General features: G+C 50.4%; 1 long non-coding RNA gene across 1 annotated transcript; it reads right to left on the reverse strand.

Annotated features, from left to right (window-relative positions):
• Positions 1 to 3,809: 3,809 nt before the first annotated feature.
• Positions 3,810 to 4,248, reverse strand: LOC141264194 (uncharacterized). The gene is made up of 3 exons (XR_012319821.1): positions 4,150 to 4,248; positions 3,983 to 4,060; positions 3,810 to 3,900 (listed from the first exon to the last, which is right to left on the reverse strand). It is a non-coding gene; the product is annotated as an uncharacterized lncRNA (long non-coding RNA).
• Between the last annotated feature and the right edge of the window lie 6,696 nt (positions 4,249 to 10,944).

A 10,944-nucleotide genomic window follows, 5' to 3' on the forward strand; every position in this document is an offset into this window, starting at 1 on the left:
GTACGGGTAACTGGCCTCTAGTGGCTCTAGTGGACCTACGGAGCTGACTGACTGGTCCTGAGCTACGGGGTGTAGGAGCTGTCAAAGATAAACTGGGCAGCTGTCCACGGGCTCTTTGGCTCACTAGGGGTACGGCAGGCTCACAATAAGCAGAGGGTTGATCCTCCTGGTCTGCTTGTGTGGGGTCTCCTGCCTCCTGGACCGGCTGCTCTTCCAGCTCCACCTGTTTCTCCGTAGGTACTTGAGATGCTGGTTGGAGGAAGGTGAGGACGGGTACCACAACTGCGCCATTGACTTGAGTCCAAGACCGAGGGAAGTCGCCGAGCACAGTACTAACCATATCTTTCCTTTCCTCTGCGGGTCGAGGGTCTTCTTGTTCTTCTTCAGGGCTTCGTAGCTGTTCGGGACACTTCTTCAGGTGATCTCGGGATACAATGGCTGTGGTTTCTCCTCCATCCTTACTGATTATGCAGACTTTCGGGTTCTCATGGCTTGAGGGCAGTATGGTGTACGGGTCCTTCTCCCACTGGTCGTCCAACTTGTGGAGGCGTCTCTTCCTCTTCAAGACCTGCTCTCCAGGTACCAGGGGAACAGCGGGAGCATACTGGTTGTAAGTCTTCTCCTGTCTTTCTCTAGCTTGACAGAGACTTCGCTCCACGCTCTCCTGTACTTTCCGGTACTGCTGCTGCCTTTCTGTGTCCCAGTCTGCTTCTGGTGAAGTGTCCTCGGGTGTCAGGACTCCCATCTCCAGATCAACAGGGAGCTTACCAGGTCTTGCTCTCATTAGGTAAGCCGGGGTACAGTTGGTAGAACCTACCGGGATGTGGTTGTATAGGTCCACCAGATCAGGCAGTTTCTCAGGCCACAGACTGCGTTCCTCCAGGGGCAATGTTTTCAGAAGATCTATCACCACCTGGTTCATTTTCTCGCATAGCCAATTGGTTTGCGGATGATAGGGTGTTGTTCTTATCTTCCGGCAGCCATACAGAGTACAGAACTCCTGGAAGACTTCCGCTTCAAAGGCAGGTCCCTGGTCCGTCAGCACCTGCTCCGGGTATCTGTGTGGACGGCAGAAGTGCTGCTGGAAGGCTCTAGCTGCTGTTTGAGCCGTTAAGTCCTTGACCGGGACCACCACCAGGAACCGGGAGTAATGATCTACGATTGTGAGGGCGTAGACATACCCAGATCTGCTTGGAGCCAGTTTCACATGGTCCAGGGCTACCAGTTCCAGTGGCTGTCGGGTGATGATGGGCTGCAAGGGAGTCTTCTGGCTGGCACGGTCCTTCCTTCTTAGGTGGCACGGTCCACAATCTCTGCACCACCTCTCGATGGTTCCCCTCATGCCTACCCAGTGGAACCGCCCGCGCAGCAGGAACTCCAGCTTCTTCCACCCGAAGTGCCCAGCTCCGTCGTGGTATGCCTCCAGTACCATAGCCGCGTCTCTTCTTGGCACCACTACTTGCCAGATCAGTTCATGCGTCCGGGAGTTAACCATTCTGCGGCACAACTTCCCCTTGTAAAGGAACAGTCGACTCTTCTCAGCCCACAGTTGCTTGGTCTCCTCCGGAGCGTCTGGGTCAAGGCGGGCATCTGGCTGAGTCAGCATCTCCTTCACCAGTCGGACGGCGGGGTCACTGTCTTGCGTTTCCGCCCAGTTGTAATGAGGTAAGGGGTTGAACGTAGCGGATTGCTTACTCCTTACACGGTGGGAATACTGGATAGTCCCATGCCGGTGGAACGCGGGAAGTTCAACCTCCTCCAGTTCCTCTGGATCTTCCCCCATGTCCGGTAGGTTTGGCATTCTGGACAAGGCATCCGCGTTGGTATTGGAGCGTCCTGCCCGGTATTTGATTGTGAACTCAAAGTTGGACAGGCGGGCCATCCATCTCTGCTCCAGGGCACCGAGTCTTGCTGTGTCCAGGTGTGTCAACGGGTTGTTATCCGTGTACACGGTGAACCGGGAAGAGGCGAGGTAGTGCTTAAAGCGTTCGGTGACTGCCCACACCACTGCCAGGAACTCTAGCTTGAATGAGCTGTAATTCTCAGGGTTTCTTTCGGTGGGTCGCAGTTTTCGGCTGGCGTAAGCAATTACTCGTTCTTTCCCCTGCTGGATCTGGGACAGTACGGCTCCTAGCCCGATGTTACTTGCGTCGGTGTAGAGGATAAAGGGCTGGCTGTAATCAGGGTACGCCAGGATTTCATCCCCCGTGAGGGCCATCTTCAGCTGGCGGAAGGACTCTTCTTCCAGCTTCTCCCATCTGAAGGGTGGCTTCTGGTTCTTGGCCTTCCTGGACTGGCCAATCAGGAGGTCCTGCATAGGAGCTGCCTTTTTGGTGAAACCGGGAATGAATCTTCGGTAGTAGCCTACCAACCCGAGGAACTGCCGCACTTCCTTTACGCTGGAGGGGCTTGGCCATTCCTTAATTGCGGTGATCTTATCAGGGTCGGGAGCCACTCCGTCAGCACTCACCACGTGTCCCAGGTACTGCACCTTTGGTTTCAGGAGGTGACACTTGGAGGGTTTCACCTTTAGGCCGTAGTTTGCCAGGGCTTCGAACACTTCTGCCAGGTGTTTCAGGTGGTCCTCGTAGGTCTTGGAGTAGACGATGACATCGTCCAGGTATAATAGGACCGTCTCAAAGTTTCGGTGTCCCAGACAGCATTCCATCAACCGTTGGAAGGTTCCTGGTGCGTTGCAGAGTCCGAACGGCATGCAGGTAAACTCGCTAAGTCCCATCGGGGTGGTGAATGCGGTCTTCTCCCGGTCCGCCTCTGCTACAGGAACCTGCCAGTACCCGCTAGTGAGATCCAAAGTAGAGAAGAAGTTAGCAGATTTTAAAGCAGCCAAAGACTCCTCTATCCTTGGTAAGGGGTACGCATCTTTGTGTGTGATACGGTTGATTTTCCGGTAATCTACACACATTCTCATGGTGTTGTCTTTCTTTTTAACCAAGACTAGTGGAGCTGCCCAGGGGCTACAGCTATCCCTGATTACCCCAGCCTCCTTCATGTCTCTAAGCATCCCCTTGGCGTGTTGGTAGTGTGCAGGGGGTACGGGTCGGTATCTCTCCTTTATGGGAGGATGGTCTCCCGTGGGGATGTGGTGTTCTACCCCCTTTACTCGCCCGAAGTCTAACGGGTGTTTACTAAACACTCTCTTGTACTCTTGAACCACCCGATAGACTCCCTGTTTCTGGTGTGAGGGAGTGGAGTCAGTACCCAAATGTAGTTGCTGACACCAGTCCTCTATTGTTTTCTTAGAGCCGTTACCTTCCTCTGGTTGAGATGGAGGCAAGGGTTCCACGGCCTGTACAGAATTCTGGTTTATGGTATACAATTTGGCTAGCGTAGCATACCGGGGCAGGTACACTTCCCTTTTCCCGATGTTTATTATGCGAACGGGCACCCTCCCATGGCGTACATCAACCACCCCCCGTGCTGTCAAAATGGTGGGCCTACTGTCTGAGTAGACGGGTTCTACTATTGTAGTTGGTATATGGGTATAGGAGGCGCTGTGGGCTCGTCACTACTAGTGGCAGCAAATTAGTGGACAGGGAACCAGAGTTGTCCAAATGGGTTTTGATGTAGCTGAAAAGAAGTAAATTTGCGCTAGTGGTAGTGAACAGAAGGACAGAACGAGAGATATATACAGTGCAAGAGATAATTTTATTTATCGAACATAAGCTTAAATAAGCATAATTAAAATGATTCAGACTCAGTGGGGTCACTGGGTCGGATAAGAGAATGGGTAAAAATATATATATATTAAGATTTTATAAGATTTTTATAAAAACAATAAAAGGGATGGTGTCCACTGGTATAAGATCAACATAGGCCTTTTCCCTTAGTCTGTGGATATTCGATTGCAGTAGATGTATGAGGAGGCAAAGGCTTGTAGACCTGGTGAATAAAATAGGAATGTATAAATATGGTATACTAATGAGCAGTAGGGAACAAGTAGGTATCCTTTTGTTGTGGTTACCTGATACTGGTGCCTCGTATGGGGTACGAGGATCACTGGTGGTACGTGTTGGTGCCTAGGAGGGAGGACGAAGGGTGCCTAGAGTGGGGTAGAAAAGAGTATGGATTAGCGGGAGTGGAACTCGATAGAGATGTCTCTGTTGGACTCTGGATTGAGTCGTGAGTTACCTGTACTTGGTATGGTACTCAATAGGCTGTGGTAGTGGTTAGCTGTTTCTCCACAGTCGTACTGCTACTGGGATGACAGTCAGCAGGCTGTATGGATAATACGGAATTCACTGGAAGGGTACTAAGGGGGAATAAGGGGAGAGACTAATATGGAATAGGGTGCGAGGCTCAGGGGCACAGGTACGAGATAAAGAGGTCAGTTACCTTCTAGAAGGTGGCGTGGGGTGTCCTGAGTATATTTTGATGACTAGGAGATGGCGGTCCTAGTCCTGTTGGGATAGTGGTAGAGGATATGTACCACACGACTGTGGGTGGATGATCTGAGTTAGATCTGTTAGGGGGAGGAATAAGAAATAAATCATAAATGGGCTAAACTTGTATAATCGTGGTACAAGCCTTGGAGACAAAAAGTTTTGGTTTTACCTGTAGATAGGTACAAGGGGCCTCCAGAGGCGTCTTAAGATGAACTGGAGGTAGTAATCCTGGTCCCTTGTAGAGTGGAGGTAGCACGAGAAGGTCAGAGGTGGGATACAGCAGGAGGCTGGTGTCTATATGCTGAATAGAAATCTATACGGAAGGGGGAGGGGGAGAGAGGGTATATCTGTTAGGGTATCACTGGGTAGTATCCAGTATTATACTCAGAGATGGGGGTTACCTGTTTCGTAGAGATTAGGGTGTCAAATAGTAGGTGCTGGTTCCAGTCTCCTTGTTGTGGATACAGCAGGGTGCTGTAGTGGGAGGCTATAGTAGTATCAGAGGTAGCCAGAGAGAGGGTGCAGCATGAGGCTATAGTTGTCCTATGTTGGGTGCACCAGGAAGCTCTGGCTGAGTAGAGAGTGCAGGTGCCAGATACGATAATATGAAGGATGGCTGGTGCAGGGTCCAACTGGGGGAGAGAGGATATATCTGTTAGGGTATCACTGGGTGGTGGTTGTAGCCTTCAGTATTATACCCAGAGATGGGGGGTTACCTGTTTAGTAGGGATTGGGGTGTCAAATAGTAGATGCTGGTTCCAGTCTCCTTGTTGTAGATACAGCAGGGTGCTGTAGTGGGAGGCTATAGTAGTATCAGAGGTAGCCAGAGAGAGGATACAGCATGAGGCTATAGTTGTCCTATGTTGGGTGCACCAGGAAGCACTGGCTGAGTAGAGAGTGCAGGTGCCAAATACGATAATATGAAGGGTGGCTGGTGTAGGGCCCAGTTGGGGTGGTAGATGGCAAGTACTGCAGGGAGCAGGGAAAATCCGTTAGAAGGTCAGCTGGGTACAGTGGGACTTAGTAGGGTAGAGGCTCGTGGTTACTTACGGTCAGTAGAAAAGCTTCACCGTCTGGGGGTGGTGATCGAGGTCCGGAGCGAGGGCGGAGTCCCGGCCGGTGACTGCCGCGTACTCGCTGCTTCCGGGCAGGAGGGGGAGAAGGAGTGTATGTGGAGAGTGCGTGCGAGGGTGCGCGTCTCCAAGGAAAGCGCGCGAGAGAGGGGTAGCGTGACGTGCAGTCACGTGGTGTGCAGCGTGCACAAAGTACGGAGGCCTGTGGGCGCCTCCTTCACTGGGTTAAGGGTCAGTCCGACGCGTTTCAACAGCTGCGGCTGTCTTCCTCAGGGATCTTATACCAGTGGACACCATCCCTTTTATTGTTTTTATAAAAATCTTATAAAATCTTAATATATATATATTTTTACCCATTCTCTTATCCGACCCAGTGACCCCACTGGGTTCTACTATTGCTTGGTAGTCTCTACCTCTTAGACCAATAGCTGCCCGGCACCAAATCATCATTTCACTTTTTGGGGGCATGGCAATAGGGAAAGGGTCACACATTCTCACGCTTCCAATCTCACCACCGGAGAGTTCCACCTGTTGCCGCCGCATCAGTGCCCGGATCTCTTTTTGGAGCACTCGCTGTTGGCCGGAGCTGGCGTTCTTGGCAACCTGCTGTAAAATGAAAATCACCTCTGCAAGACAATTTTCAATCACATTAGTTCCTAGAGTTATCTTTGGGTGACTCTCGCGCTTGTCAATGTCTACAATGATCAGTCCCTGTGCTGCCAGTTCGACTCTACCGATTTTAATGGTCACCTCTTTGAATCCGATCTGTGGCACGGGTTGACCATTGCTGGCGATGATACTCAAGTCGTCGTCAGGGTAGCGGGTTATATCCGAGTCATTCCAGTACTGCTTGAAGAGCACGTACGGGATGGTGGTGACCTGTGACCCGGTGTCAAGTAGGGCACTCATAGGAATGCCATCCAGTACCACAGGCAAGACTGGACGTCCTCCCACATATTTGTCACGCCAGTTCGATGGGCCTGGTGATCTTATTCCTAGGGGTTGGCCCTCTACCCCAGGTTGTGCCAGTTTAAAGGACAGTACCTTGCCATATGTCCGGGTTGATTGCAGCGGCGGCAGATGGGTTGTCCGTCCTCGTTGTACCGGTCGCTGGGTCTTCCTCTGGCTGGTGGGGTCCTCCTTGGTCGACGCCACGGGATGTCCTCCGGTCCGGATGCCAGCTGGATCTTCCCTGGAGCAGAAACCTGTAACGACTGCACAGTTCGGGTTAGCGCAGCTACGCTTTTAGCTAGCTCTTGGACCTGATGGTGCAGGTCTGGAGCCGGGTCATTGTTCAAAGCCTGCGCATCAGCCCCCACAGGCCCTGCCGACAAGGGCGCCGCCTCCTGGTGGTAAGCGGTAGTAGGGCGCCTGTGGATCACAACGCCACCCGGTGCCGGTTCTCGGAGCACCCGGATGGCTCTGTCCTTGAACTGTGCAAAGTCCAGATGAGGATCCTGTAAGGCCATTGCCCGCAACTGGGTTCGGTGGGCATTGCAATATAGTCCCTCTACAAATTGTTCGGTCAACAGCCTGTCCTCGTTTCCCACGCTGTCAGGGTCGGCCTGCTTAATGGCTCTCAGGGCCTCTTGTAGGTTTAGTGCATAGTCCCTTATATTCTCATGTGCTCGCTGTTTGCACCGGTAGAATCTAAGCTTAATCTCAGCTGAGGTGCGGGTATCAAAGGTGTCCTTCAGCCGGGTTAATATCCCTGCTACAGTCCTCCTCCCAGGTGGCCAGGACTTTACCTCCCTTTGGGCTGCCCCAGTTAGTTGGGCCACCAGGATGCTCACTTTTTGCTCTTCTGTGAGGGGGTACACCTGGAAGAGGCTATCCAGCTTTTCTCTAAAGTCACTCAGGGTATGTGACTCCCCTGAGTACTGGGGTAGCCAGGCTGCCCCCGGGATATAGGGCATCGTGAAAGGCATGACCGCTGCAGCGGTGGCGCTGGCGGTGGCTGTGGCAGTGAAGCTCTCCTCTGTATCCGACATCCTCCTCCCCCCTAGTGGACCGTGGCCTACCTTGCGATGATCCTCTTCCGTAGGCCGCGGCTCCGCAGTGGATCGTCAGGGTCGAGGACCTTCCGTCGCGCTCCTATGACGTCGGCGTCTGCTGGGCTCCTTCCAGGACCTTACGCAACGTCCGGACGTGAGGCGGGGCTTCAGTTCTCGCGGGCTTTTCGGAGTCCACGCCCCTCTTCTTCCCGCGCGGCGTCTTCAAGATGGCGTCCAACGGCGGGAAAACTCCACGGATGGCGGGAAGAAGGCAGAAGATGGCGTCCAACGGCGGGAAAACTCCACGGATGGCGGGAAGAAGGTAGAAGATGGCGTCCAACGGCGGGAAAACTCCACGGATGGCGGGAAGAAGGTAGAAGATGGCGTCGGATGGCGGGAATCTTCACCACAGGTAAGTTTAAAAGTCTCTTTTTCAGGCACGCAGTACCCGGTGGTTGCGGGCACGAGATCCTGCCGACTACGCCAAAGTTGACGCGCCCCTGGGCCTGTGCTGAGTAGCGTTGCGCACGCGGGAGCCTACCCGGAGCCGGATCTGATAGGGGTAGTAGTCTCGTGGCGGTGACCCGGTCCGTGCCCAGGGAGTCAAGCTGAGTGGCAGTCTTTAGCAGAAGATGGTACGGTGTTCGACTACGCCACCCGTTGAATGCGGCTATGAAGCCGCCGCTGCAGGGCAGACCGCTGAGGCCGGTGGTAAGGTCGTGCAGCGTAGCTGGTAGAACCCCCAACGGGAGGGGTATGGCCTCAGGGCAACCGACGTGTTTGAAGGGGGTAGCAGGAACCACTCAGAGACGGTGCGGTGTAGTTCTGGGTCTTTACTGGTGACAAAGTAGACCCTCCCGGAGTACTGGCTAGCGATCGGGGCCTGGTCAGTCAGTGAGCTGATGGGATCTCCCCTGGCCAGGCGGAGTTGTAGGCCTCCCCAACTAATCGTACTCTTCTGGCTACCTTGCTAGAGGCTGATAAAAGTAGCCCACGTCCCTGAGTGTACCGTGTGGTGCTCACCCGTATGGCCGGTGACTCGGGGCCTTTTGGTAGCTTCCGCTCCACGTCGCGGTGCTGGTCCCTTGCGTGTGACCGTGCCTTCGGGTTTCTTGGCCAGAGGACCTGAAATCCCCTGCCGGGCGGTTTCTGCTGCTGGGTAAGGATTAGTCCCCACAGCCTCGGACTCCGGGTCCGGTAAGAACTCTTCAATCAGGGCGAGCTCTACAGCTTCCAGCCCCTGACCTCTTTTAGTACAGCTCCCACAGAGCTCCTGATCTTTCTTTCCCTATAGCTGCTCCACTACAGACCAGACTGTGTCTCTGTCTGTGTTCTCTGCTCTTTCTCTACTCACTAACCCTGCCTCAGCCCCAGCTTTATATAGGGGAAGTTCTTCCCCTCCCAGGACTGGGCAGGAGGTGTGGCATGCATAGGATGTCTGACCAGGAAACCTCCCACCTGCTCACAGACGTAATATTGCTATTACTGTGGGAACCAGACCCCTGGGGTGCCACATCCATACACTGAATTCTGCTGCATGTAGTGTTTTCAGCTCCACTGGTCCCAGTGCCTTCCTGCATAACCAACTTTACTGGTAAAGATAAATGGATCGATCCATGGAGGATTAAGTTTGAGTCGAATTTCATGAAATCCGTGATTTCACATGAATTCGAACCATCTGCTATAAGATTCGTGGTTCGCATTTTAAAAAAAAAGTCAGCATCATTTCACATATGCTACACACTCAGTGAGTGGGCTAATGACTTCTGAATTGGCAGATCGGGCTTCCCCATGATGCCCTGTAGAAATCCGAACACATGTTTTAGCACAGCCAATAAGTGGAGCTATCACTGGCAATGTAAAACATAGGGGTCAGCCATAGAATCATTATACAGACGGATTGGACACCCATTGAGAAAGCATATTGCTTCTGGGGTGTAGTTTACAGAGCAAAAGGAATGGAGCTATTACTTTTTATATATTTAATCCGAAAAAAAGTAGGCAGTGTTTATGAAAAATATACAAAGATATTACAAAATGGGCAAAACAGTATAAACAATTACATAAAATAAAAAAGATGAACAGAAGAAATGTATTAAACCTAATGTTTCAGGGTTGGCTATGGCTTTTATGAAGGGGAGCTCTTTGTTTTTGGGAAAGCAATGAACAGAACTACAGTAAACTGCATCTCCCTGGACTGATGAAGATTATAATTTGGAATTTGCTTTTATTAACACAAGTTACACCCACATACCTCCCTTCTGGCGACTCACAACAGGGCTAGTCTTCAGAAAACCATAGTATGTGGCTTAGTCTTAGAAAATTATGAGATTCCCAAATTCTACAGTATGATAAGTTTGCCTCTGGCCCCAGGCGGGAGATATTACTGTCATGTTTCCTATCATGCTTTTACCTTTATATAGAGAGGAAACATGGCATGTATAGCATCATCCATCTGACCGATATTTAATTTAACTGCCCAGTGACGTAACACCACTTTGTCACGACTGCAAAAATATGACTTTCTTAACTGCCATGTCTATGCTGTTCATAAAAGCTCAATATTCATAATTTGAAAGGAACAAGGCAGCTTAAAATAGTTTGCCTACCAGTTCTGTTCACATGCAGGTAGGGGCCATAAATTTATCACCTTCCATATTTTTAGGCAAGTTGGGGATCTGCTATCCATCAGATTCCAACTTTAATTACCTCTTTGCAGGAGGGAGGAGTTGGATAGTCTCAGTCCAAAACAAAAGTCATATAAAGGCTAATAACCAGCTTTTGCTCCATTTCATCCACGATTCATTGTTAATTTGAGATAGATTTTTGCAATTATATTTATAACACGTCTCATCATCACCACTCAGTGTGTGAATTAATACATCTGTGACATACAGCAGCAACAGCACCTTAATAGCTGCTTTTTGCTGTTGTTTTCACTAAGGGACAGCAAGCAAAGGTAGTATTAAATCACATTGCAGATTTTGCAATTAAATCTGAATTCAAGGGTTGCTTCTGTCTGTAAACGAAAGTGTAATCCCCGTGTTTTTAGACCTTTTTTTTTTAAAAAAAGAGAAATCTCCCAAATTCTGAAACTTAGGCATGTGTTATTTTTTTTTAAATCTATAAATAAATAAATATAAAAAAAAAATATATATATATATATAAATATATACAGTGCAGACCAAAAGTTTGGACACACCTTCTCATTTAAAGATTTTTCTGTATTTTCATGACTATGAAAATTGTACATTGACACTGAAGGCATCAAAACTATGAATTAACACATGTGGAATTATATACTTAACAAAAAAGTGCGAAACAACTGAAAATATGTCTTATATTCTAGGTTCTTCAAAGTAGCCACCTTTTGCTTTGATGACTGCTTTGCACACTCTTGGCATTCTCTTGATGAGCTTCAAGAGGTAGTCACCGGAAATGGTCTTCCAACAATCTTGAAGGAGTTCCCAGAGA

Source organism: Phyllobates terribilis, unplaced genomic scaffold (assembly GCF_046119375.1).
Source record: "Phyllobates terribilis strain yellow unplaced genomic scaffold, ASM4611937v1 Scaffold_4__5_contigs__length_816908805, whole genome shotgun sequence".
Taxonomy (NCBI): domain Eukaryota; kingdom Metazoa; phylum Chordata; class Amphibia; order Anura; family Dendrobatidae; genus Phyllobates; species Phyllobates terribilis.